The sequence below is a fragment of the Mustelus asterias genome, chromosome 10, assembly GCF_964213995.1.
Source record: "Mustelus asterias chromosome 10, sMusAst1.hap1.1, whole genome shotgun sequence".
NCBI classification, from domain to species: Eukaryota; Metazoa; Chordata; class Chondrichthyes; order Carcharhiniformes; family Triakidae; genus Mustelus; species Mustelus asterias.
This window is the reverse complement of record NC_135810.1, coordinates 34041756-34065828: the sequence shown is the minus strand read 5'-3', so window position 1 is coordinate 34065828 and position 24073 is coordinate 34041756. Positions and strand designations below refer to the sequence as shown.

Below are 24073 nucleotides of genomic sequence, written 5' to 3'. Positions count from 1 at the left end.
GCCTGGGTGAGGTACTCTTTTGGAGAGTCGGTGCAGACTTGATGGGCCAAATGGCGTCCTTCTGCACTGTAGTGATTCTATGGTTCTGAGTAGGAAGGCTCTGAAAAGGTCCTCATTTGCTGGCACCAGTTGGAAAGTGTAAATAAATTCTGTTCTCTCTCTTTTATTAGAGTCCTAGATCAGAACCCCAAGTTATATTATGAAACCAGACTAGACCATAATATTTATATTTTGGCACAAATGTGAGGATATGATATTTCTTTCCAAGAATGATTCACGAGGGCAGGAGATTACATTGAATTCCAGACAAATAGTTCCAAAAGCTGTGAAATTTCCCTCCCGCACCGGATTCAGGCTGAAGGGACGATCTTTTAAAAAAACAGAGATGAGGAAGAATTTCTTCAGCCAGAGAGTGGTGAATCTGTGGACCTCTTTGCTGCAGAAGGCTGTAGAGGCCAGGTCATTGAGTGTGTTTAAGACGGAGATAGATAGGTTCTTGATTAATAAGGGGATCAGGGGTTATGGGGAAAAGACAGGAGAATGGGAACAAGAAAAATATCAGCCATGATTGAATGGCAGAGCAGACTCGATGGGCCGAGTGGCCCAATTCTGCCCCAATGTCTTATGGTAATGAGAAGGAATTAATTGCCAATCTAGCTGTATGCGACCCCTTGGGGATGAGCGACCATAACATGATAGAATTTTTAATCAAGTTGGAGAGTGAAATAGTTGATTCGGAGACTAGGGTGGTGAGTCTTAATGAAGGAATCTATGAGGATATGAGGCGTAAGTTGACCTTTATAGATCGGGGAGAGTTACTTAAAGGGATGACAGTGGATAGGCAATGGCAAACATTCAAGGAACACATGGGGAACTGCATAACTGTTTATTCCTGTCTAGCACAAAAGCAAAATGGGCAAGAGGGCCAATCCATAGCTTATAAAGGAAATTAGAGTATCCGATCTAAGGAAGAAGCCTGCAGATTGGCCAAGAAAAATAATAATAGGTCTGAGGATTGGGAGCAGTTTAGAATTTAGCAAAGAAGGACCAAGGGATTAATTAAAAAGGGGAAAATACAGTACAAAAGTAAGCTTGCAGGGAACATAAAGACTGACACTGAGTTACTATGGATACTTGAAGAGAAAGAGGTTGGTTAAGGCAAATGTAAGGCTCCTACAGACAGAAACGGAGGAATGTATAAAAGGGGACAAAGAAATGGCTGAGCAATTGAATACATACTTTGATTCTGTCTTCACAAAAGAGGACACAAATTAGATGCCAGAAATGTTGGAGAATGCAAGATTTAGAGAGATGGAAGAACTGAGGGCAATCAATATTAGTAGAGAAATGGTGTTGGCAAAATTGATGGCATTGAAGGTAGGCAAATCCCCAGGACCTGATAATCTACATCCCAGAGTACTTAAGGAAGTGGCTCTAGAAATAGTGGATGCATTGGTGGTCATCTTCCAGGATTCTATTGACTCTGGAACAGTCCCTGCAGATTGGAGAGTAGCCAACGAACAAAGAACAAAGAAAGTTACAGCACAGGTACAGGTCCTTTGGCCCTCCAAGCCTGTACCGAACATGCTGCCCGACTTAACTAAAACCCTCTACCCTTCCGGGGACCATATCCCTCTATTCCCATCCTATTCATGTACTTGTCAAGAAGCCCCTTAAAAGTCAGCACAGTATCCGCTTCCACTACCTCCCCCGGCAACAAGTTCCAGGCACCCACCACTCTTCTAAAAAAAAAATCTGCCTCGTACCTCTCCTTTAAACCCCTCGCACCTTAAACCTATGTCCCCTTGTAATTGACACTCCCACCCTGGGAAAAAGCTTCTGACTATCCACTCTGTCCATGCCTCATAATTTTGTAGACTTCTATCAGGTCTCCCCTCAACGTCAGTCGCTCCAGTGAGAACAAACCAAGTTTCTCCAATCTCTCCTCATAGCTAATGCCCTCCATACCAGGCAACATCCTGGTAAATCTTTTCTGTACCCTCTCCAAAGCCTCCATATCCTTCTGGTAGTGTGGCGACCAGAATTGAACACGATATTCCAAGTATGGCCTAAGGTTCTATAAAGCTGCAACATGACTTGCCAATTTTTAAACTCAATGCCGATGAAGGCAAGCATGTCATATGCTTTCTTGACTACCTTCTCCACCTGCATTGCCACTTTGTGACCTGTGTACGTGTACACCCAGATCCCTTTGCCTATCAATATTCTTAAGGGTTCTGCCATTTACTGTATATTTCCTATCTGTATTAGACCTTCCAAAATGCATCCACTCCCATTTGTCCGGATTAAACTCCATCTGCCATCTCTCCACCCAAGTCTCCAACTGATCTATATCCTGCTGTATCCTCTGATGGTCCTCATAGCTATCTGCAAATCCACCAACTTGTGTTGTCCGCAAACTTACTAATCAATCCAGTTACATTTTCCTCCAAATTATTTATTGATATATATATTTATATTATATTACAAACAGCAAAGGTCCCAGCACTGATCCCTGAGGAACACCACTTGTCAAAGCCCTCCATTCAGAAACGCATCCTTCCACTGCTACCCTCTGTCTTCTTTGACCGAGTAAGAAGTTTAACAAGACCGAGCCAGTTTTGTATCCACCTTGCCAGCTCACCTTTGATCCCATGCGACTTCACCTTCTGCACCAGTCTGCCATGAGGGACCTTGCCAAAGGCCTTACTGAAGTCCACGTAGACAACATCCACTGCCCTACCCTCAATCATCTTAGTCTCTTCCTCGAAAAACTCGATCAAGTTCGTGAGACATGACCTCCCCTTCACAAAACCATGTTGCCTCTCACTAATGTGTCCACTTATTTCCAAGTGGGAATAAATCCTGTCTCGAAGAATCCTCTCCAATAATTTCCCTACCACTGATGTAAGGCTCACCGGCCTGTAATTACCTGGATTATTCTTGCTACCCTTCTTAAATAAAGGAACAACATTGGCTATTCTCCAATCCTCTGGGACCTCCAGAGGATTGTTTGATGTATGTTTGAATAATGTCACTCCAATATTCAAAAAGGGAGGTAGAGAGAAAACAGGGAATTATAGACCAGTAAACTAAACACCGGTAGTGGGGAAAATTCTCAAATTCGTTATCAAGGACTTTATAGCAGAGCATTTAGAAAGCAGTGGCAGGATCAGACAGAGTCAGCATGGATTTATGATCCGGAAATCATGCTTGAATGTTGGAATTCTTTGAAGATGTAACTAGTAGAGTTGACAAAGGGGGAGCCAGTGGATGTGGTTTAGTTGGGCTTTCAGAGAGCATTTGACAAAGTCCCGCACAAGAGATTATCGTGCAAGATTAAAGCACACGGGATTGGGGAAACTTTATTGAGACGGTTAGAAAACTGGTTGGCAGAGAGGAAACAAAGAAGGAATTAATGGGGGCTTTTCAAATGGCAGGCAGTAACTAGTGGGGTGCCACAGGGATCGGTGCTGGGATTCCAGCTATTCACAATATATATTAATGATTCGGATGAGGGAACAAAATGTAACATCTCAAAGTTTGCAGATGATGCCAAGTTGGGTGGGAGGGTGAACTGTGACAGGGATGCAGAGATCCTTCAGAATGATCTGGACAGGTTGGGCGAGTGGGCAAATCAATGACAGACGCAGTATAATTTGGATAAATGTGAGATTATTCACTTTGGAAGCAAAAACAAAAAGGCAGATTACTACCCGAATGGCTGCAAATTGGGAAAGGGGAGCATGCAGTGGGACCTGGGTGTCCTTGTGCGCCAGTCACCGAAGGTAAGCATGCAGTTGCAGCAGGTGGTAAAGGCGGCAAATGGCATGTTGGCCTTCATTGCGAAACGTTTCCAGTGCAGGAGCAATTATAATGTTGCAATTATACAAGGCCTTGGTGAGGCCACACCTAGAGTAGCGTGTGCAGTTTTGGCCTCCTTTCCTGAGGAAGGATGTTCTTGCTCGAGGGAGTGCAGCAAAGGTTTACCAGGCTGATTTCGGAGATGGCGGGACTGTATGAGAAGAGATTGACTAGGTTAGGATTGTTTCCGCTGGAGTTCAGACGAATGAGGGGGGGATCTCATAGAGACTTATAAAATTCTGACAGGGTAGATGCAGGGAGGATGTTCGTGATGGTGGGGGTGTCCAGAACCAGAAGTCACAGTCGGATGATTCAAGGTAGACCATTTAGGACAGAGGTGAGATGACATTTCTTCACCCAAAGAGTGGTGAGCCTGTGGAATTCATTACCACAGGAAATATTTGATGCCAAAACATTGAATGTATTCAAGAGGCAGCTGGATATAGCACTTGGGGAGAATGGGACCAAAGGTTATGGGGAAAAAGCAGTATTAGGCTATTGAGATGGACGATCAGTCATGATCGTAATGAATGGCGGAGCAGGCTCGAAGGGCCATATACAGCCTCCTCCTGCTCCTATCTATGTTTCTATGTAGTGTGGCAACCAGAATTGAATACGAAATTCCAAGTGTGGCCTAAGGTTCTATAAAGCTGCAACATGACTTACCAATTTTTAAACTCAATGCCCCAGCTGAGGAAGGCAAGCATGCCTTACGCCTTCTTGATTACCTTCTTTACCTGTGTTGCCACTTTGTGATCTGTGTACTTTTACACCCAGATCCCTCTGCCTATCAATACTCTCAAGGGTTCTGCCATTTACTGTATATTTCCCATCAGTATTAGACTTTCAAAATACATTATCTCACATTTGTCCTGATTAAACTCCATCTGCCATTTCTCTGCCCAAGTCTCCAACCGATCTATATCCTGCTGTATCATCTGATGATCCTCATCGCTATCTGCAATTCCACCAACTTTTATGTAATCCGCAAACTTACTAATCAAACCAGTTACATTTTCCTCCAAACCATTATATATATATATATATATATATATATATATATTACAAACAGCAAAGGTCCCAGCACTAATCCCTGAGGAACGCCGCAAGTCATAGCCCTCCATTCAGAAATGCACCCTTCCACTGCTACCCTCTGTCTTCTATGATTGAGTAAGAAGTCAGGTTATACCAGGTTAAAGTCCAACAGGTTTATTTGGTAGCAAATACCATAAGCTTTCGGAGCGCTGCTCCTTCGTCAGATGGTCTGGAAATGTGCTCTCAAACAGTGCACAGAGACACAAAATCAAGTAACAGAATACTGATTAGAATGCAAATCCCTACAGCCAGCCAGGTCTTAAAAGGTACAGACAATGTGGGTGGAGGGAGCATTAAACACAGATTAAAGAGATGCAGGAAAGTCTATTGTCAACCTATCGGACTACACACTTCAGCCAGATGAAATCGAAACATCTCTTTAACCTGTGTTTAATGCTCCCTCCACCTACATTGTCTGTACCTTTAAGACCTGGCTGGCTGTAGGGATTCGCATTCTAATCAGTATTCTGTAACTTGATTTTGTGTCTCTGTGCACTGTTTGAGAGCACATTTCCACTCCATCTGACGAAGGAGCAGCGCTCCAAAAGCTTATGGTATTTGCTACCAAATAAACCTGCTGGACTTTAACCTGGTGTTGTGAGACTTCTTACTGTGTTCACCCCAGTCCAATGCCGGCATCTCCACATCACTTCTATGATCGAGCCAGTTCTGTATCCATCTTGCCATCTCACCTCTGATCCCGCGTGACTTCACCTTCTGTACCAATCTGCCATGAGACTTTGAGTTCAAAGGCCTTACTGAAGTCCATGTAGACAACATCTACTGCCCTACCATCAATCATCTTCGTTACTTCCTCAATATGCCCACTTATTTCCAAATGGGAGTAAATTCTGTCTTGAAGAATCCTCTCCAATAATTTCCCCACCACTGAAGTAAGGCTCCCTGGCCTGCAATTATCTGGATTATCCTTGCTCCCCTTCTTAAACAATAGAACAATATTGGCTATTCTCCAATCCTCAGACCTCCCCTGTAGCCAGTGAGGATACAAAGATTTCTCTCAAGGCCCCAGCAATTTCCTCCCTTGCCTCTCCGTATTCTGGGATATATCCCATCCGGCCCTGTGGACTTGTCTATCTTACTGTTTTTCAAGATCTTCAATACCTCCCCCTATCGGATTTCAACATGACCCAGCTATCTACACACCCTTCCCCAGACTCATCCATCAAGTCTTTCTCTTTGATGAATACTGACGCATAATACTCATTTAATACCTCACCCATTTCCTTTGGCTCAGTGTATAAATTCCCTTCCCTGTCCTGGAATGTTGCGTGCAGTTCTGGCGACCAGAACTGCACGCAACATTCCAAATGCGGCTCACTAAGGTGTTATACAGCTGTAACATAACTTGCCAACTTTTATACTCAATGTCCTGGTTTGATGAAGGCAAGCATGCTGTATGCCTCCTCGACATCTGATCCACCTTAGTTGCCACTTTTGGGAATCCGTGGACCTGTATGCCCAGATCCCTTCGCATACATGTCTCGCTAGTTATGAGCTCACTGTTCTTTATATTTCTTGCTGTTTTTAATATTTCCTTCTTAATTGTTTTTTAGCCACGTTTTGCTGGTTTCTCAAATCCTCCATCTATTGTCAAAATTGTGACTTCCATGGGGTACCTCAGCACATCATTTGGGGTACAACCCATTGGAGATCCATGTCTACTTTTCTTTGATCTGAAATAAATAGCCATTAACTGCTACTTGCTGCGTTCTATCTTTGTAGTTGTTGTATCCACCTTCACACTATTCACATAGCTATCAATTTTTCATTCGATGATGAGGAAAGTACTCAATCGTTTCATTGTCCTAAGATGTGGGAGTGGTGTTAGAGGATTGGTGAATTGCAAATGTTGCATACATTCCTTCAAAAGAGGGTGTAACGATAAACGTAGCAACCACAGAGTAATCAGTTTAATCTAAATGGTGGGGAAACTTTTAGGAATGATTTTTAAGTTTATTTATTAGCATCACAAGTAGGCTTACTTTAACATTGCAATGAAGTTACTCTGAAAATCCCCTAGTCACCATACTTGTTCAGGTACACAGAGAATTTAGCATGGCCAGTGTGCCTCACCAGCACATGCCAAATGTCAATTAACGAAAGTCAGCATGCATTTGTTAAAGGAAAATAATGTTTAACTAATTTGATGAATATTTTTGAGGTAATAGATGGTTGATAAGGTTAATGCAGTTCATGTGTATATGGATTCCAAATGGCATTTGATCAAGTGCTGCCTAAAAAACAGACTAGAATAGTTGAAGCCCATGGGTGGCCTTGCAAATATAGTAAGGTTGCCCTGTTGAAGAATTAGAGAAGTGTTTCCCTCTGCAGGGTATCTGTGCAATTACATTGCATAGAAAGAGAGAAGCCAGGATAGTTCTCCTTAGAAAGAGAAGGTTGAGAAGAGATTTGATAAAAGTGCAGGGTCATTGGTCTAGGGGTATCATTCATGAGTGAAGGTCTCGACCCCACATTATCTTTATATGACTGTCCCGGTGGTGTCTCCCTCGCAGGTCCTGTGCTCTCTGCTGCACAAAGGTCAAGGGCTCGTCCAGGATTTGAACCCCAGAACTCCCGCATGCTTATTTGGGGTACTTCAGTTGATAAACATGCTGGAGTTCCGGGATTGTGTAGGGTCGAGCCTTCACTCACCTTTGGGCAGTGGAGAGCTTGGACCTGCGAGGGACCTGCCACTGTTAAGACAGCATGTGGAGTTTGGAAAATAATCCAAGAGTGACGTCACAGAAAAGCTGATTGGTCAGTGAGTAACTGATATCAGTTTAAGTAGCTGAAGCTGAACAAAAAATTAATTGGGAAAAGTATTATTTGTCTGTATCTAGATTTCTTCTAGTCTAAGAATTAAATGTTTACATTTAAGACATGTCAGGTGAGGACAGCCGAATGTGTGGCTTGTCACGTGGGATTTCCTGGATGCTGCCAGTGTCCTAGATGACTACATGTACAGGAATTGCTCCCAGCTGCAGAAACTGACGCCCCGGGTTTCAGAGCTTGAGCAGCAGCTGGAGACACTGGCATATCAGCGAGGCTGAAATTTACATGTTTGGATAGCATGCTTAGAGAGGTGGTTATACCGCAGCTCAAGGGACTAGAGGAAAGAATGGAATGGATGACCAGTAGGCAGTCCAGAACAATCAGGCAGGTAGTGTAAGAGTCCCCTGGGATCCTGCTCACTAATCGATATTCCATTTTGAAAGCTGGTGTGGGCGATGGTACCTCAGAGGAGTGCAGTCAGAGCCAAGTTTCTGTCACCACAAACACTTGACTATACAGAGAAAGAAATGATGAGCAATAGTGATAAGGGGATTCATTAGTGGGGAGCAGACTGGCATTTCTGCAGCCGAAGACATGAGTCCAACATGGTGTATTGCCTCCCTAGTGCCAGGGTCAGGGATGTCACAATGTCTGCATAGCATCCTGAAAGGAGAGAGTGATGGGTTAAGAGGTCAATGTATAGGTTGGTACCAACGATATAGGTAAAATGAAGAATAAGGTCTTGTATCAAGAAATCAGGGAGCTAGGCAGTAGATTAAAAAGCAGGATCTCTTAAGGTTGTAATCTCTGGATTGCTCCCTAGTACCACATGTTAGCGAGTATAGAAATAGGAAAATAGGACAGATGAATGTGTGACTCCAGAGTTTGTGCCGGAAAGGGGGGGTTTTTAGAGTCCTCAATCATTGGGACAGTTTCTGGGGAGGGTGAAACATGTGCGACAGTATGCGCCTGAACCACATTGGGGCCAACTACAAAAATGGCTTTGGATGGGGAAGGCAAATTTTATTAAAATAAGGCAGGATCTGGCCAAAGTTGCCTGGGAACAGCTTCTTGTGGGAAAATCTACAGCGGAGCATTCAAAGAGGAAATGGGGAGAGTACAGGTCCAACATGTTCCCTGTAGGGAGAAATATAGGAGCAATAATTTCAGGGAACCCTGGATATCTAGGACAATTCAGGACTGATTAAGGAAGGAGATAAAGGCTTTTAGCAAGTCCAAAGGGAGCAATTCAGCTACGGCCCAAGAGGATATAGAAAGTGCAAAAGGGAACTTAAGAAAACAATTATAAGAGCAAACGGCGGCATAATAAAGGACTTGCAAACAAGATTAGGGATAATCCTAAAATATTCTATAAATAAAAGAGGAAGAGGTTAACCAGGGAAAGATGAAGGCTCATTAGAGACCAAGGGGGCAATCTGTGTTAAGGCACGGGACATTGGAAGAGCAGTAAATGAGTATTTCTCATCAGCCACTGAGGAATAGGAGAACATGGGTATAAATTCTGGAAAAGGGACTGTGAGGACCTTGTACAGTTTGACATATGAAGTGTGGAGGTAATGGAGGCTTTGACGGGCTTAAAAATGAACAAATCCCCAGGCCCAGGTGAATTGCAACCTGGGCTACTGTGGGAGGAGAGTAAGGAAATTCCAGAGGCTCTGATGTAAATTTTTAAGTCCTCTCTGGTCACCAGTGAAGTGTCACAGAACGGCTCATGTGGTTCCACTTTAAGGTGGTAGCGATGAACTAGGAAATTACAGATCGGTGAGTCTCATGTCAGTGGTAGAGAAGCTATTGGGGAAAATCTGAAGGAGAAAATTAATCTCCACTTGGACAGACATGGTTGATTAGGGATAGTCAGAGGTAGGTCACTCCTACAAATTTGATAGAATTTATCGAAAATGTGATCAAGTGTGTGGATGAGGGGAGTGCAGTTAACGTATGGATTTTAACAAAGCCTTTGACAAGGTCCCACGTGGGAGAATGATTGAGAAGGTTGAATCACATGGAATTCAAGGAAACTTGGTGAGATGGATCCAAAATTGGCTTTGTAATAGGACACAAAGATGGTGGTAGAAGGCTGTTTGTGTAACTGCAAGCCGGTAACTAGTGGTATACTACAAGGTTCAGTCCTGGGTTCCTTGTTTTTTTTATTCATTCGTGGGACATGAGCGTCGCTGGCTGGCCAGCATTTATTGCCCATATCTAGTTGCCCTTGAAGGTGGTGGAGAGCTGCTTTTTTGAATCGCTGCAGTCCATGTGCTGTGGGTTGACCCACAATGCCATTAGGGAGGGAATTCCAGGATTTTGACCCAGCGACTGCGAGGGAATGGCAATATATTTCCAAGTCAGACTGGTGAGTGGCTTGGAGGGGAACTTACAGGTGGTGGTGTTCCCCTGTATCTGCTGCCCTTGTCCTTCTCAATGGATGTGGTCATGGTTTGGATGGTGCTGTCTAAGGACCTTTGATGAATTGCTGCAGTGCATCTTGTAGATAGTAAGCACTGCTGCTACAGAGTGTCGATAGTGGAGGGAGTGGATGTTTGTAGATGTGGTGCCAATCAAGCGGGCTGCTTTGTCCTGGATGGTGCCAAGCTTGTGTTGTTGGAGCTCCACCCATTCAGAAAAGTGGGGAGTATTTCATCACATTCCTGACTTGTGCCTTGTAGATGGTGAATTGGCTTTGGGGAGTCAGGACGTGCGTTACTTGCCACAGTATTCCTAGCCTCTGACCTGCTCTTGTAGCCACTGTTTATGTGGCGAATCCAGTTGGGTTAGTCATAAAGGTTTACAGCATGGAAACAGGTCCTTCGGTCCAACTTGTCCATGCTGCCCTTTTTTTTTAAAAAAATCACTAAGTTAGTCCTAAGTGCCCACATTTGACCCATATCTCTTTATACCCATCTTACCCATGTAATTGTCTAAATGCTTTAAGACAAAATTGAACCCAGCTCTACTATAGCTCATTCCAGATACTCACCATCCTCAGAAACAGATGCCCTTCTGGACACTTTTGTATCTCTCCCCTCTCACCCTAAACCTCTGCCCTCTAGTTTTAGACTCCCCTACCTTTGGGAAAAGATTAACTACCTAGCTGATCTATGCCCCTCATTATTTTATAGACCTCTGTAAGATCACCCCTCAGCCTCCCTTTATAGCTCAAACAATCAAGTCCCAGTAGCATTCAAGTAAATCTTTTCTGCACTCTTTCTAGGTTAATAATATCCTTTCTATAATAGGGTGACCAGAACTGTACACAGTATTCCAAATGTGGCCTTAGTAATGTCTTGTACAACTTCAACAAGACGTCCCAACTCCTGTATTCAATGTTCTGACCAATGAAACCAAGCGTGCCAAATGCCTTCTTCACCACTCTGTCCACCTGTGACTCCACTTTCAAGGAGCTATGAACTTGTACCCCTAGATCTCTTTGTTCTGTAACTCTCCCCAACGCCCTACCATTAACTGAGTAAGTCCTGCCCTGGTTTGATCTACCAAAATGCATCACTTTGCATTTGTCTAAATTAAACTCCATTTGCCATTCATCAGTCCACTGGCCAATTGATCCAGATCCCCTTTGCAATCCTAGATAACCTTCACTGTCCATTATGCCACTAACTCCCTCAGTGTAACCGTTTCTGGTCAATGTAACCCAAGGATGGTGACAGTGGGGGATTCAGTGATGGTAATGCCATTGAATGTCATGGGGCGGTGGTTAGAGTGTGTCTTATTGGTGATGATTGATTGCTATAAACATAAATGGCAGATGATAATGTGTGGGAAACGATAAGCAAGTTTACAGATCACACCAAGATTGGCAAGTTTAAGTTTAATTATTAGTGTCACAAGTAGGCTTCCATTAATACTGCAATGAAGTTACTGTGAAAATCCCCTAGTCGCCACACTCCGGCTAGCGCCTGTTCGGTTACAGAGGGAGAATTTAGCATGGCCCGTGCACCTAACCTGCATGTATTTTGGACAGTGGGTGGAAACCAGAGCACTTGGAGGAAACCCACGCAGACAGAGGGGAGAATGTGCAGAATTCGCACAGTGACCCAAGCTGGGAATTGAACCTGGGCCCCTGGCGCTGTGAGGCAGCATGCTAACCACTGTGCCACAGTGGATGCTTAATAATGAAGGTTGTAAGTTACTGGAAGATATAGATGAGTTGGTCAGATGTGCAGAGCAGTGGTAGATGGTATTTAACTCTGATAAGTGAGAGGTGATGCACTTTGGAAGAAGTAGAAAGATAAGGGAGTACTTAATGAATGGCAGGCACTAGAAAGTGGAGGGGAACAGATGGATCCTGAGGTACTTATTCACAGATCCCTGAAGTCGGCACAGCACGTGAATAGGATAGTTAAGACAGCATATGGGACACTTAGAACATAGAACAGTACAGGCCCTTCGGCCCTCGATGTTGTGCCGAGCTTTGTCTGAAACCAAGATCAAGCTATCCCACTCCCTATCATTCTGGTGTGCTCCATGTGCCTATCCAATAACTGCTTGAAAGTTCCTAAAGTGTCCGACTCCACTATCACAGTCCATTCCACACCCCAACCACTCTGAGTAAAGAACCTACCTCGGACATCCCTCTTATATCTCCCACCATGAACCTTATAGTTATGCCCCCTAGTAACAGCTACATCCACCCGAGGAAATAGTCTCTGAACATCCACTATCTATCCCTCTCATCATCTTATAAACCTCTATTAAGTCGCCTCTCATCCTCCTCTGCTCTAAAGAGAAAAGCCCTAGCTCCCTCAACCTTTCCTCATAAGACCTACCCTCCAAACCAGGCAGCATCCTGGTAAATCTCCTTTGCACTCTTTCCAATGCTTCCACGTCCTTCTTATAGTGAGGTGACCAGAACTGCACACAATATTCCAAATGTGGTCTCACCAAGGTGCTGTACAGTTGAAGCATAACCCAACGGCTCTTAAACTCAAACCCTGTTAATAAACGTCAACACACTATAGGCCTTGTTCATGGCTCTGTCCACTTGAGTGGCAACCTTCAGAGATCTGCGGATATGAACCCCAAGATCTCCCTGTTCCTCCACATTCCTCAGAACCCTGCCGTTGACCCTGTAATCCGCATTCAAATTTGTCCTACCAAAATGAATAACCTCGCACTTATCAGTGTTAAACTCCATCTGCCATTTTTCGGCCCAGCTCTGTATTCTATCATGTCTCTTTGCAGCCTACAACAGCCCTCCACCTCATCCACTACTCCACCAATCTTGGTGTCATCAGCAAATTTACTGACCCACCCTTCAGTCCCCTCCTCCAAGTCATTGATAAAAAAAAATCACAAATAGCAGAGGACCCAGCACTGATCCCTGTGGTACACCGCTGATAACTGGTCTCCCGTCTGAAAATTTTCCATCCACCACCACCACCCTGTCTTCTATGAGATATGATGTGGAGATGCCGGCGTTGGACTGGGGTAAGCACAGTAAGAAGTCTCACAACACCAGGTTAAAGTCCAACAGGTTTATTTGGTAGCAAATACCATAAGCTTTCGGAGCTTTCTGCTCCTTCGTCAGATGGAGTGGTCTCTGTTCTCCAACAGTGCACAGACACAGAAATCAAGTTACAGAATACTAATTAGAATGCAAATCTCTACAGCCAGCCAGGTCTTAAAAGGTACAGATAATGTGGTTGGAGGGAACATTAAACACAGGTTAAGAGATGTGTATTGTCTCCAGACAGAACAGCTGGTGAGATTATGCAAGACCAGGGGCGAGCTGTGGGGGTTACTGATAATGTGACATAAATCCAACATCCCGGTTTAGGCCGTCCTCATGTGTGCGGAACTTGGCTATCAGTTTCTGCTCAGCGACTCTGCGCTGTCGTGTGTCGTGAAGGCCGCCTTGGAGAACGCTTACCTGAAGATCCAAGGCTGAATGCCCGTGACTGCTGAAGTGCTCCCCCACAGGAAGAGAACAGTCTTGCCTGGTGATTGTCGAGCGGTGTTCATTCATCCCTGGTCTTGCATAATCTCACCAGCTGTTCTGACTGGAGACAATACACATCTCTTTAACCTGTGTTTAATGTTCCCTCCAACCACATTATCTGTACCTTTTAAGACCTGGCTGGCTGTAGAGATTTGCATTCTAATTAGTATTCTGTAACTTGATTTCTGTGTCTGTGCACTGTTGGAGAACAGAGACCACTCCATCTGACGAAGGAGCAGCAAGCTCCGAAAGCTTATGGTATTTGCTACCAAATAAACCTGTTGGACTTTAACCTGGTGTTGTGAGACTTCTTACTGTTCTATGAGATAGCCAGTTACTTATCCAATCGTCCAAATTTCCCTCTATCCCACACCTCCTTACTTTCTTCTTGAGCTGACCATGGGGAACCTTATCAAACGCCTTACTAAAATCCATGTATACGACACCAACTGCTCTATCTTCATCGACACACTTAGTTACCTCCTCAAAGAATTCAGTCAAATGTGTGAGGCAAGACCTACCTTTCACGAATCCGTGTTGACTATCCTGGATTAAGCTGCATCTTTCCAAATGGTCATAAATCCTATCCCTCAGGACCTTTTCCATTAACTTACCGACCACCAAAGAAAGACTAACTGGCCTATAATTGCCAGGGTCATTCCTATTTCCTTTCTTGAACAGAGGAACAACATTCGCCACTCTCCAGTCCTCTGGCACTATCCCCGTGAGAATTTTAACACCATCAGGTTAAAGAACAACAGGTTTATTTGGTAGCAAATACCATTATTTGGTAGCAAATACCATTATTTGGTATTTGCTACCAAATATACCTGTTGGACTTTAACCTGTTGTTAAAACTCTTACTGTGTTCACCCCAGTCCAACGCCGGCATCTCCACATCATGACTATCCCTGTGGACAGTGAGGACCCAAAGATCAAAGCCAAAGGCTCTGCAATCTCCTCCCTTGCCTCCCAAAGAATCCTAGGATATATCCCATCTGGCCCAGGGGACTTAATGACCCTCAGGTTTTTCAAAATTGCCAATACATCTTCCCTCAGAACATCTACCTCCTCCAGCCTATCAGCCTGTATCTCACACATCCTCAAAAACATGGCCCCTCTCCTTGGTGAACACTGAAGAAAAGTATTCATTCATCGCCTCTCCTATCTCTTCTGAATCCATGCACAAGTTGCCACTACTGTCCTTGACCGGCCCTAACCTCTCCCTGGTCATTCTTTTATTTCTCACTTGAGTAAAAAGCCTTGGGCTTTTACTTGATCCAACCCACAAAGGTCTTCTCATGCCCCCTCCTAAGCGCTTTTTTTTAGCTCATTCCTTGCTACCTTGTAGCCCTCAAGTGACCCAACTGAACCTGGTTTTCTCATCCTTACACACGCTTCTTTTTTCCTCTTGACAAGACATTCCACCTCTTTTGTGAACCATGGTTCCCTCACTCGGCCATTTCCTCCCTGCCTGACAGGGACATACCTATCAAGGACACGCAGTAGTTGTTCCTTGAGCAAGCTCCACTTTTCATTTGTGCCTTTACCTGACAGTTTCTGTTCCCATCTTATGCTCCCTAATTGTGTCATAATTACCCCTCCCCCAATTATAAACCTTGCCCTGCAGTATGGCCCTATCCCCCTCCATTGCAATAATGAAAGACACCGAATTGTGGTCACTATCTCCAAAGTGCTCTCCCACAAACAAATCCAACACTTGGCCCGGTTCATTACCCAGTACCAAGTCCAATGTGGCCCCACCTCTTGTCAGCCTATCCACATAGTGTCAGGAAACCCTCCTGCACACACTGTACAAAAACTGCCCCATCCGAACTATTTGACCTATTAAGGTTCCAATCAATATTTGGAAAGTTAAAGTCACCCATGACAACTACCCCGTGACCTCCACACCTATCCATAATCTGCTTTGCAATTTCTTCCTCCATATCTCTGTTACTATTCAGGGGCCTATAGAAATCTCTTAACATGACCGCTCCTTTCCTATTTCTAACTTCAGCCCATATTACTTCGGTAGGCAGATCCCCCTCGAACTGCCTTTCTGCAGCCGTTAAACTATCCTTGATTAACAGTGCTACTCCTTCACCACCTTCCCTACTCTTACTGAAACATCTACTCCCCAGAACTTCCAACAACCATTCCTGTCCCTGTTCTAACCATGTCTCCGTAATGGCCACAACATCGTAGTCCCAAGTACCAATCCACGCTCCAAGTTCACCTACCTTATTCTGGATGCTCCTTGCATTGAAGTAGACACACTTCAACCCACCTTCCTGTCTGCTGGTACACTCCTGTGACCTTGATACCCTCCTCAGTACCTCACTACACTCAACACTGGCTTCTGGACTACAGCTTGTTTTCCCATCCCCCTGACAAATTAGTTTAAACCCCCCTGAAGAGCCATAGCAAATTTCCCTCCCAGGATATTGGTGCCCCTCTGGTTCAGGTGCAAACCATCCTGTTTGTAGAGGTCCCACCTTCCCCAGAATGTGCTCCAATTATCCATGTAACTGAAACCCTCCCTCCTACACCATCCCTGCAGCCATGTGTTTATGTGCACTCTCTCCCTGTTCCTCAACTCGCTAGCATGTGGCACCGGCAACAAACCAGAGATAACATGGTTTGTCCTGGCTCTCAGCTTCCACCCTAGCTCCCCAAATTCCTGTTTTAAATCCCTTGTTTTTAAATCGGTAGTGGCATAAAGTATAAGAGCAAGAGTGGTATGTTGGAGTTGTACAGAATGTTGGTAAGACCAAAGCAGGAGTACTTTATGCAGCTCTGGTCACCTCACTATAGGAAGGATGTGATTGCAGTAGAGCAGGTAGAGGAAATTCACCAGGATGTTGCCTGGATGGAACATTTGAGCTGCAAGGAGAGATGAGGTAAGCTGGGATTGTTCTCTTTAGAGCAATGAGGGTTGAGTGGGGACATGATTGAGGTGTATAAGACTGAGGGGAATGGACAGGGTGAATAGGAATCAGCTGTTCCTCTTGGTTGAGGGATCAATCATGAGGGGGCATTGTTTTAGGGTGAGGGACAAGAGATTCAGAGGGAATTTGAGAAATAATATGTTCTCAGAGCATGATGAGAATCTGGAATGCACTGCCTGGGAAGGTTGTGGAGTCCAGAAACTTTACAACCTTTAAAAAGTATTTGAATGAGCATTTGAATCATCATAACATTCAAGGACATGGGGCAGGGGCTGGAAAATGGGATCATCACGTCTTTAGCGTTAGTTATTGTCAGTGCAGACTCAATGGACTGAAGGGCCTTTTCTGCACTGTATGACTATTGGTGGGATTTTATGGCCTCGCTCGTCCCGAAACCGTAAAATCCCTCCCTAGGTCCCCCTTGCCTGCTCTGATTCCTGTAGTGGGCGGGCCGGCAAAATTCCAGTTAATTTCTCTAAATTTGTGAAGGGTCCAGACAGAGTAGATAGAGAGAAACTCCTCCCATTGGCTCAAGTGTCAAGAACCAGAGGACACGATTTAAGATGTAAAAGTAGTAAAGGTGAAATAAGGAAAAAAACAATGCAGTGGGTGGTAGGAATCTGGGATATACTACCGGAGATGGGTGGAGGCTACCACAATTGTACCTTTCAGATGGAAATTGGATAACCATGTGAAAATAACAATATCGCCGGGTTATGCAGAATGGGGATTGTTGGGGTGGAGGGGGTTGGGGGGTGGGGGGTGTGGAATAGTAGGGCAGAAGGGGCTGTAGAACTAGCCGAGAAGGACAGGACTGGCAGCTGAATATTCTGGGGTATAAGTGTTTTAGGCGAGACAGAGGAGGGGCTAAAAAAGGTGGGGGAGTAGCGATATTAGTTAAGGAGCATATTACCGCGGTGCAGAGGGTAGACAACTTAGAGGGGTCATGTACTGAGTCGCTGTGGGTGGAACTCAGAAACAGGAAGGGTGCAGTCACTATGCTGGGGGTGTACTACAGACCACCCAACAGCCCACGGGAAGTGGAGGAAAGGATATGTCAGGAGATTCTGGATAGGTGCAGAAAAAATAGGGTTGTTGTAGTGGGGGACTTTAATTTCCCTGGCACAGACTGGAAAGTGCTTAGAGCTGGGGGTCCGGACGGGGAGGAATTTGTAAAATGCATACTGGAAGGTTCTTTGGAACAGTATGTAGATAGCCCGACTAGAGAGGGGGCTATACTGGATCTAGTTCTGGGAAATGAGCCCGGTCAGGTCGTCAAAGTTTCGGTAGGGGAACGTGTGGCAAATAGTGACCACAACTCTGTTAACTTTAGGATAGTAATGGACAAGGATGAGTGCTGTCCTACGGGCAGGGTGCTAAATTGGGGGAAGGCTGACTATAGCCGGATTAGGCAGGAATTGGTGGATGTTGATTGGGAGAGGATGTTCGAGGGTAAGTCCGCGTCTGGCATGTGGGAGTCTTTTAAGGAACTATTGATAAGGCTGCAGGATAGGCATGTGCCTATAAAAAGGAAAGATAGGAAAGGTAGGATTCGAGAGCCGTGGATAACCAGGGAAATTGAGGATCTGATTAAAATGAAAAGGGCGGCATACGTTAAGTCCAGGCAACTGAAAACAGATGGAGCTCTGGAGGAACACAGAGAGAGTAGGAAAGAACTCAAATGGGGAGTTAGGAGGGCAAAAAGAGGTCACGAGATGTTCTTGGCAGGCAGGATTAAGGAGAATCCTAAGGCATTCTATTCATACGTTAGGAACAAAAGAGTTGTCAGGGAGAAAATCGGACCTCTCAGGGACAAAGGAGGGGAATTATGCTTAGAACCCAAGGGAATAGGGGAGATCCTAAATGAATACTTTGCATCGGTATTCACGAAGGAGAGGGGCGTGTTAACCGGGAGTGTCTCGGAGGGAGGTGTTGACCCGTTAGAGAAAATCTCCATTACAAGAGAGGAAGTATTAGGTTTTTTAGGGAACATTAAAACTGACAAAGCCCCAGGGCCTGATGGCATCTATCCTCGACTGCTCAGGGAGACGAGAGATGAAATTGCTGGGCCTCTGACGGAAATCTTTGTCGCTTCTTTGGACACAGGTGAGGTCCCTGAGGATTGGAGGATAGCGAATGTGGTCCCGTTGTTTAAGAAGGGTAGCAGGGATAACCCAGGAAATTATAGGCCGGTGAGCTTGACGTCCGTGGTAGGGAAGTTGTTGGAGAAGATTCTTAGAGACGGGATGTATGTGCATTTAGAGCGGAAGAATCTCATTAGTGACAGACAGCATGGTTTTGTAAGAGGGAGGTCGTGCCTTACAAATTTGGTGGAGTTTTTTGAGGAAGTGACAAAAACGGTTGATGAAGGAAGGGCCGTGGATGTCGTCTATATGGATTTCAGTAAGGCATTTGACAAAGTCCCACATGGCAGGTTGGTTAAGAAGGTTAAGGCTCATGGGATACAAGGAGAAGTGGCTAGATGGGTGGAGAACTGGCTTGGCCATAGGAGACAGAGGGTAGTGGTCGAAGGGTCATTTTCCGGCTGGAGGTCTGTGACCAGTGGTGTTCCGCAGGGCTCTGTACTGGGGCCTCTGCTATTTGTGATATATATAAATGATTTGGAAGAAGGTGCAACTGGTGTAATCAGCAAGTTTGCGGATGACACGAAGATGGCTGGACTTGCGGATAGCGAAGAGCATTGTCGGGCAATACAGCAGGATATAGATAGGCTGGAAAATTGGGCGGAGAGGTGGCAGATGGAGTTTAATCCGGATAAATGCAAAGTGATGCATTTTGGAAGAAATAATGTAGGGAGGAGTTATACAATAAGTGGCAGAGTCATCAGGAGTATAGAAACACAGAGGGACCTAGGTGTGCAAGTCCACAAATCCTTGAAGGTGGCAACACAGATGGAGAAGGTGGTGAAGAAGGCATATGGTATGCTTGCCTTTATAGGACGGGGTATAGAGTATAAAAGCTGGAGTCTGATGATGCAGCTGTATAGAACGCTGGTGAGGCCACATTTGGAGTACTGTGTCCAGTTCTGGTCGCCGCACTACCAGAAGGACGTGGAGGCGTTAGAGAGAGTGCAGAGAAGGTTTACCAGGATGTTGCCTGGTATGGAGGGTCTTAGCTATGAGGAGAGATTGGGTAAACTGGGGTTGTTCTCCCTGGAAAGATGGAGAATGAGGGGAGATCTAATAGAGGTGTACAAGATTATGAAGGGGATAGATAGGGTGAACAGTGGGAAGCTTTTTCCCAGGTCGGAGGTGACGATCACGAAGTGTCACGGGCTCAAGGTGAGAGGGGCGAAGTATAACTCAGATATCAGAGGGATGTTTTTTACACAGAGGGTGGTGGGGGCCTGGAATGCGCTGCCAAGTAGGGTGGTGGAGGCAGGCATGCTGACATCGTTTAAGACTTAAGATATGAGGTCGGGTCCCTGGCCCTGTGAGGCAACAGTGCTAACAATTGTGCCACCATGCCACCCTGTTTTCTGGTCTGTACATGGAATTTTTGGCAAATGAATTTCACTCAAATTTCAAAGGCCTCTATTTTCTTCCACATCTCTATTTATTGTCTAGGTATCTGAGGCATACAGGAAAATAGTTAGAATGTTGCGTTCTGAGATTTTTGTTCTTGTTACTCCCTTGACCTTTTTTTGAACTGCATCATTAATCTTCATGAAATTACTTCTGGCCATCTGTATGCTCCTTCTAACTTCAGCATTGCACTTGCCATTTTTAGTAGTAATTTGTCTTAAATAGTCAAACTTATATACTTGTTCCAGTGTAACACCATCCACTTCAATCTGGTTTCTTATAAAGTATTTATTTTACCATTGTTTTTGTCCTTTTGGTGTTCATACTCAATACATATTGTAAACTTCGAGATTTTACTACAAAGTGATTCACTTTGGTGGGAATATTGAGAGGAACACAAAGTAAAATGGCCCAATTTTGATGGAGGACAGAACGGCCGAGTATGCACATGGCAGGAAGACGCACATTAAGAAAGCATATAGGATATTTCACTTTCGGAGTAAAGCAGAGCACAAATGCAAGGAAGTGATTCTAAATATAAAACACTATGAAAGGGTGTCCTATTATGTTTATGACCACAAGTTAATAGATATGTTGCTGAAATGTGACATTGGATAAATCTCATCTTTACTGGCAAAGTCTTTAACTTGATCTATGATATTTTGTAGTTCCCCTTCTGATTCTACAAGTACTGCTGTGCAGTCAGTGTACTGTAACTATGTTCTTGCCTTCAATTTTTACCAGTGGAAGTACAATAATTCTTTGAACATTACTGAGTAGGCAAGTAATAGCCTAAACTACAGAAATCGTCATTATTAATACCTTAATGCAACCAACAGCATTTTTGCTGTACAACATGCTTTCCACACAAAGGCTGGGATTTTCTAGCTCTGCCCACTGGCAAGATCTCCAGTCATACCGAAGTCAATGAACATGTGGTTGGCATAAAATCCCAGGCACAATCTTTATAGAAAACAATCCACAATCACTCAGCTTCCAATGTGTTCACATATCCCTGTTTCCTTGAATCGTCAAGTTGAATTATCAACAAAAGGCATTTCCCTTAGTTTCTGAAGAATTCCTGGACTAGCTTCAAGCAGTAAGGATCACTCGCAATTTCCCCTCCCATCCTTACCAGGGCAAGTTTTTCAATCTTTAGAGTGTCATAGGGTGATTCTCTTTGATTGGATACTATTTTCGCTCCTATTTTCTGCCTTTTCTTTGATCACTTGAACTGCAACTTTATCTTTGTGAAGTTTCGCTCTCTCTCTGTCCAAAAACTCTGATACAGAAAGTTTGTTCACAGGCAGTTCCGCTGCCTCTCCTTCGGTTTTTGGGTATGAACAATTTGCACCTTGTGCTGGGGCCTCAACTTATTACAATTTAGCGAATGACTTGGATGAAAGGAGCAAAGGTATGTTCGCTAAATTTGCTGATGACACAAAGATAGGGAGAAATGTAAAGAAGAAATGTGAAGAATACATAAGGAGACTGCAAAGGAATATAGATAGGTTAAGTGAGCAGTCAAAGGTCAGACAAATATGGGAAATCATGTGGGAAAATGTGAAACTATCCATTTTCGCAGGAAAGAATAAAAACGAAGCATATTATCTAAATGGTGTGAGATTGCAGAGGGGACTGGTTGTCCTAGTGCATGCATCGCAAAAGGTTAGTGTGCAGATACATCAAGTAATTGGGAAAGCTGATTGAATAAAAAAAATTTAATGGGACATGAGCGTTGCTGGCTGGCCAGCATTTATGCCCATCCCTAGGTGCCCAAGGGCAGTTGAGAGTCAATCACATTGCTGTGTGTCTTGAGTCAAATATAGGCCAGACTAGGTGAGGATGGCAGATTTCCTTCACTAAAGGACATTAATGAACCAGATGGGTTTTTCTGACGATCAACAATGGTTTCATGGTCAGTGATGAATCTGGGAAAGGGTGTATTGATAGTTTGAGTCATGTTGAGATCAAAAAGGTGGTGGTATTGGGGTTCTTGAGAAACATTAAGGTAGACAAGTCACCAGGGCCTGATGGAATATACCCCAGAATACTGAAAGAAGCAAGGGAGGAAATTGCTGGGGCCTTGAGAAAAATCTTTGTATCATAGAAACCTTACAGTGCAGAAGGAGGCCATTCGGCCCATCGAGTCTGCACCGACCACAATCCCACCCAGGCCCTACCCCCACATATTTTACCCGCTAATCCCTCTAACCTACACATCCCAGGACTCTAAGGGGCAATTTTTAACCTGGCCAATCAACCTAACCCGCACATCTTTGGACTCACTAGCTACAGGGGAGGTCCCAGAGGATTGGAGAATAGCACATGTTGTTCCTTTGTTTAAGGAGGGTAGCAAGAATAATCCAGGTAATTATAGGCCAGTGAGCCTGACGTCAGTGGCAGGGAAATTATTGGAGAGGATTCACTCCCACTTGGAAATAAATGGACATATTAGCGAGAGGCAACATAGTTTTGTGAAGGGGAGGTCGTGCCTCTCTAACATGATTGAGTTTTTCGAGGAAGTGACGAAGATGATTGATGAAGTTGGGCAGTGGATGTTGTCTACGTGGACTTCAGTAACGACACAAAGGTTGGTGGATTTGCAGACAGCAATGAGGACCACCAGAGGATACAGCAGGACATAGATAGGTTGGAGACTTGGGTGGATAGATGGCAGATGGAGTTTAATCTGGGCAAATGTGAGTAATGCAGTTTGGAAGGTCTAATACAGATAGGAAATGTACAGCAAATGGCAGAACCCTTAAGAGTATTGATCGGCAAAGAGATCTGGGTGTACTGGTACACAGGCCACTGAAATGGGCAACACAGGTGGAGAAGGTAGTCAAGAAGGCATACGGCATGCTTGCCTTCATTGGCCGGGGCATTGAGTTTAAAAATTGTCAAGTCATGTTGCAGCTTTATAGAACCTTAGTTCAGACGCACTTGGAATATAGTGTTCAATTCTGGTCGCCACCCTACCAGAAGGATGTGGAGGCTTTGGAGAGGGTACAGAAAAGATTTACCAGGATGTTGCTTGGTATGGAGGGCTTTAGCTATGTGGAGAGGTTGGAGAAACTTGGTTTGTTCTCACTGGAATGACAGAGGTTGAGGGACGACCTGATAGAAGTCTACAAGATTATGAGGGACATGGACAGAGTGGATAGAAGCTTTTTCCCAGGGTGGAAGAGTCAATTACTGGGGGCATAGATATAAGGTGCGAGGGGCAAGGTTTAAAGGAGATGTACGAAGCAAGTTCTTTTTAAAAACACGGAGGGCAGTGGGTGCCTGGAACGCGTTGCCGGAGGTGGTAGTGGAAGCAGATACGTTAGTAACATTTGAGGGGCATCTTGACAAGTACATGAATAGGATGGGAATAGAGGGATATGGTCCCCGGAAGGGTAGGGGGTTTTAGTTAAGTCAGACAGCTTGGTTGGTGCAGGCTTGGAGGGCCGAAGGGCTTGTTCCTCTGCTGTAATTTCCTTTGTTCTTTGTAGATTCTTAATTCCAGATATTTTTTGTTCATTTCAATTCCACCATCTGCCATGGCACGATTTGAACCCGGGTCCACAGAATGTTATTTGTGAGGGGAATTGAATACCCAAGTAGGAATATTATGCTTCAGTTGTGAAAGAAATTGGTGAGACCACATCTGGAGCACTGAGTACCACATTTGACGTCTTGTTCAAGGAAAGGTGCAAGTGGAAGCAGTTCAGGGAAAGTTTAGTAGACTAATACATGGAATGGATGGATTGTCTTATGAGGAAAGGTTGGAACAGGCCAGGCTTGTAAGGTGAAGAGGTGACTTGATTGAAACATACAAGATTCTGAGGGGTCTTGACAGGATG

At 44.5% G+C, this 24073-nt stretch overlaps 1 protein-coding gene across 3 annotated transcripts in view; it reads left to right on the top strand.

The window, feature by feature from the left end:
- Positions 1–24073, top strand: part of abcc4 (ATP binding cassette subfamily C member 4 (PEL blood group)) — a 370665-nt gene that overhangs the window by 64577 nt on the left and 282015 nt on the right. The window lies entirely within an intron of this gene.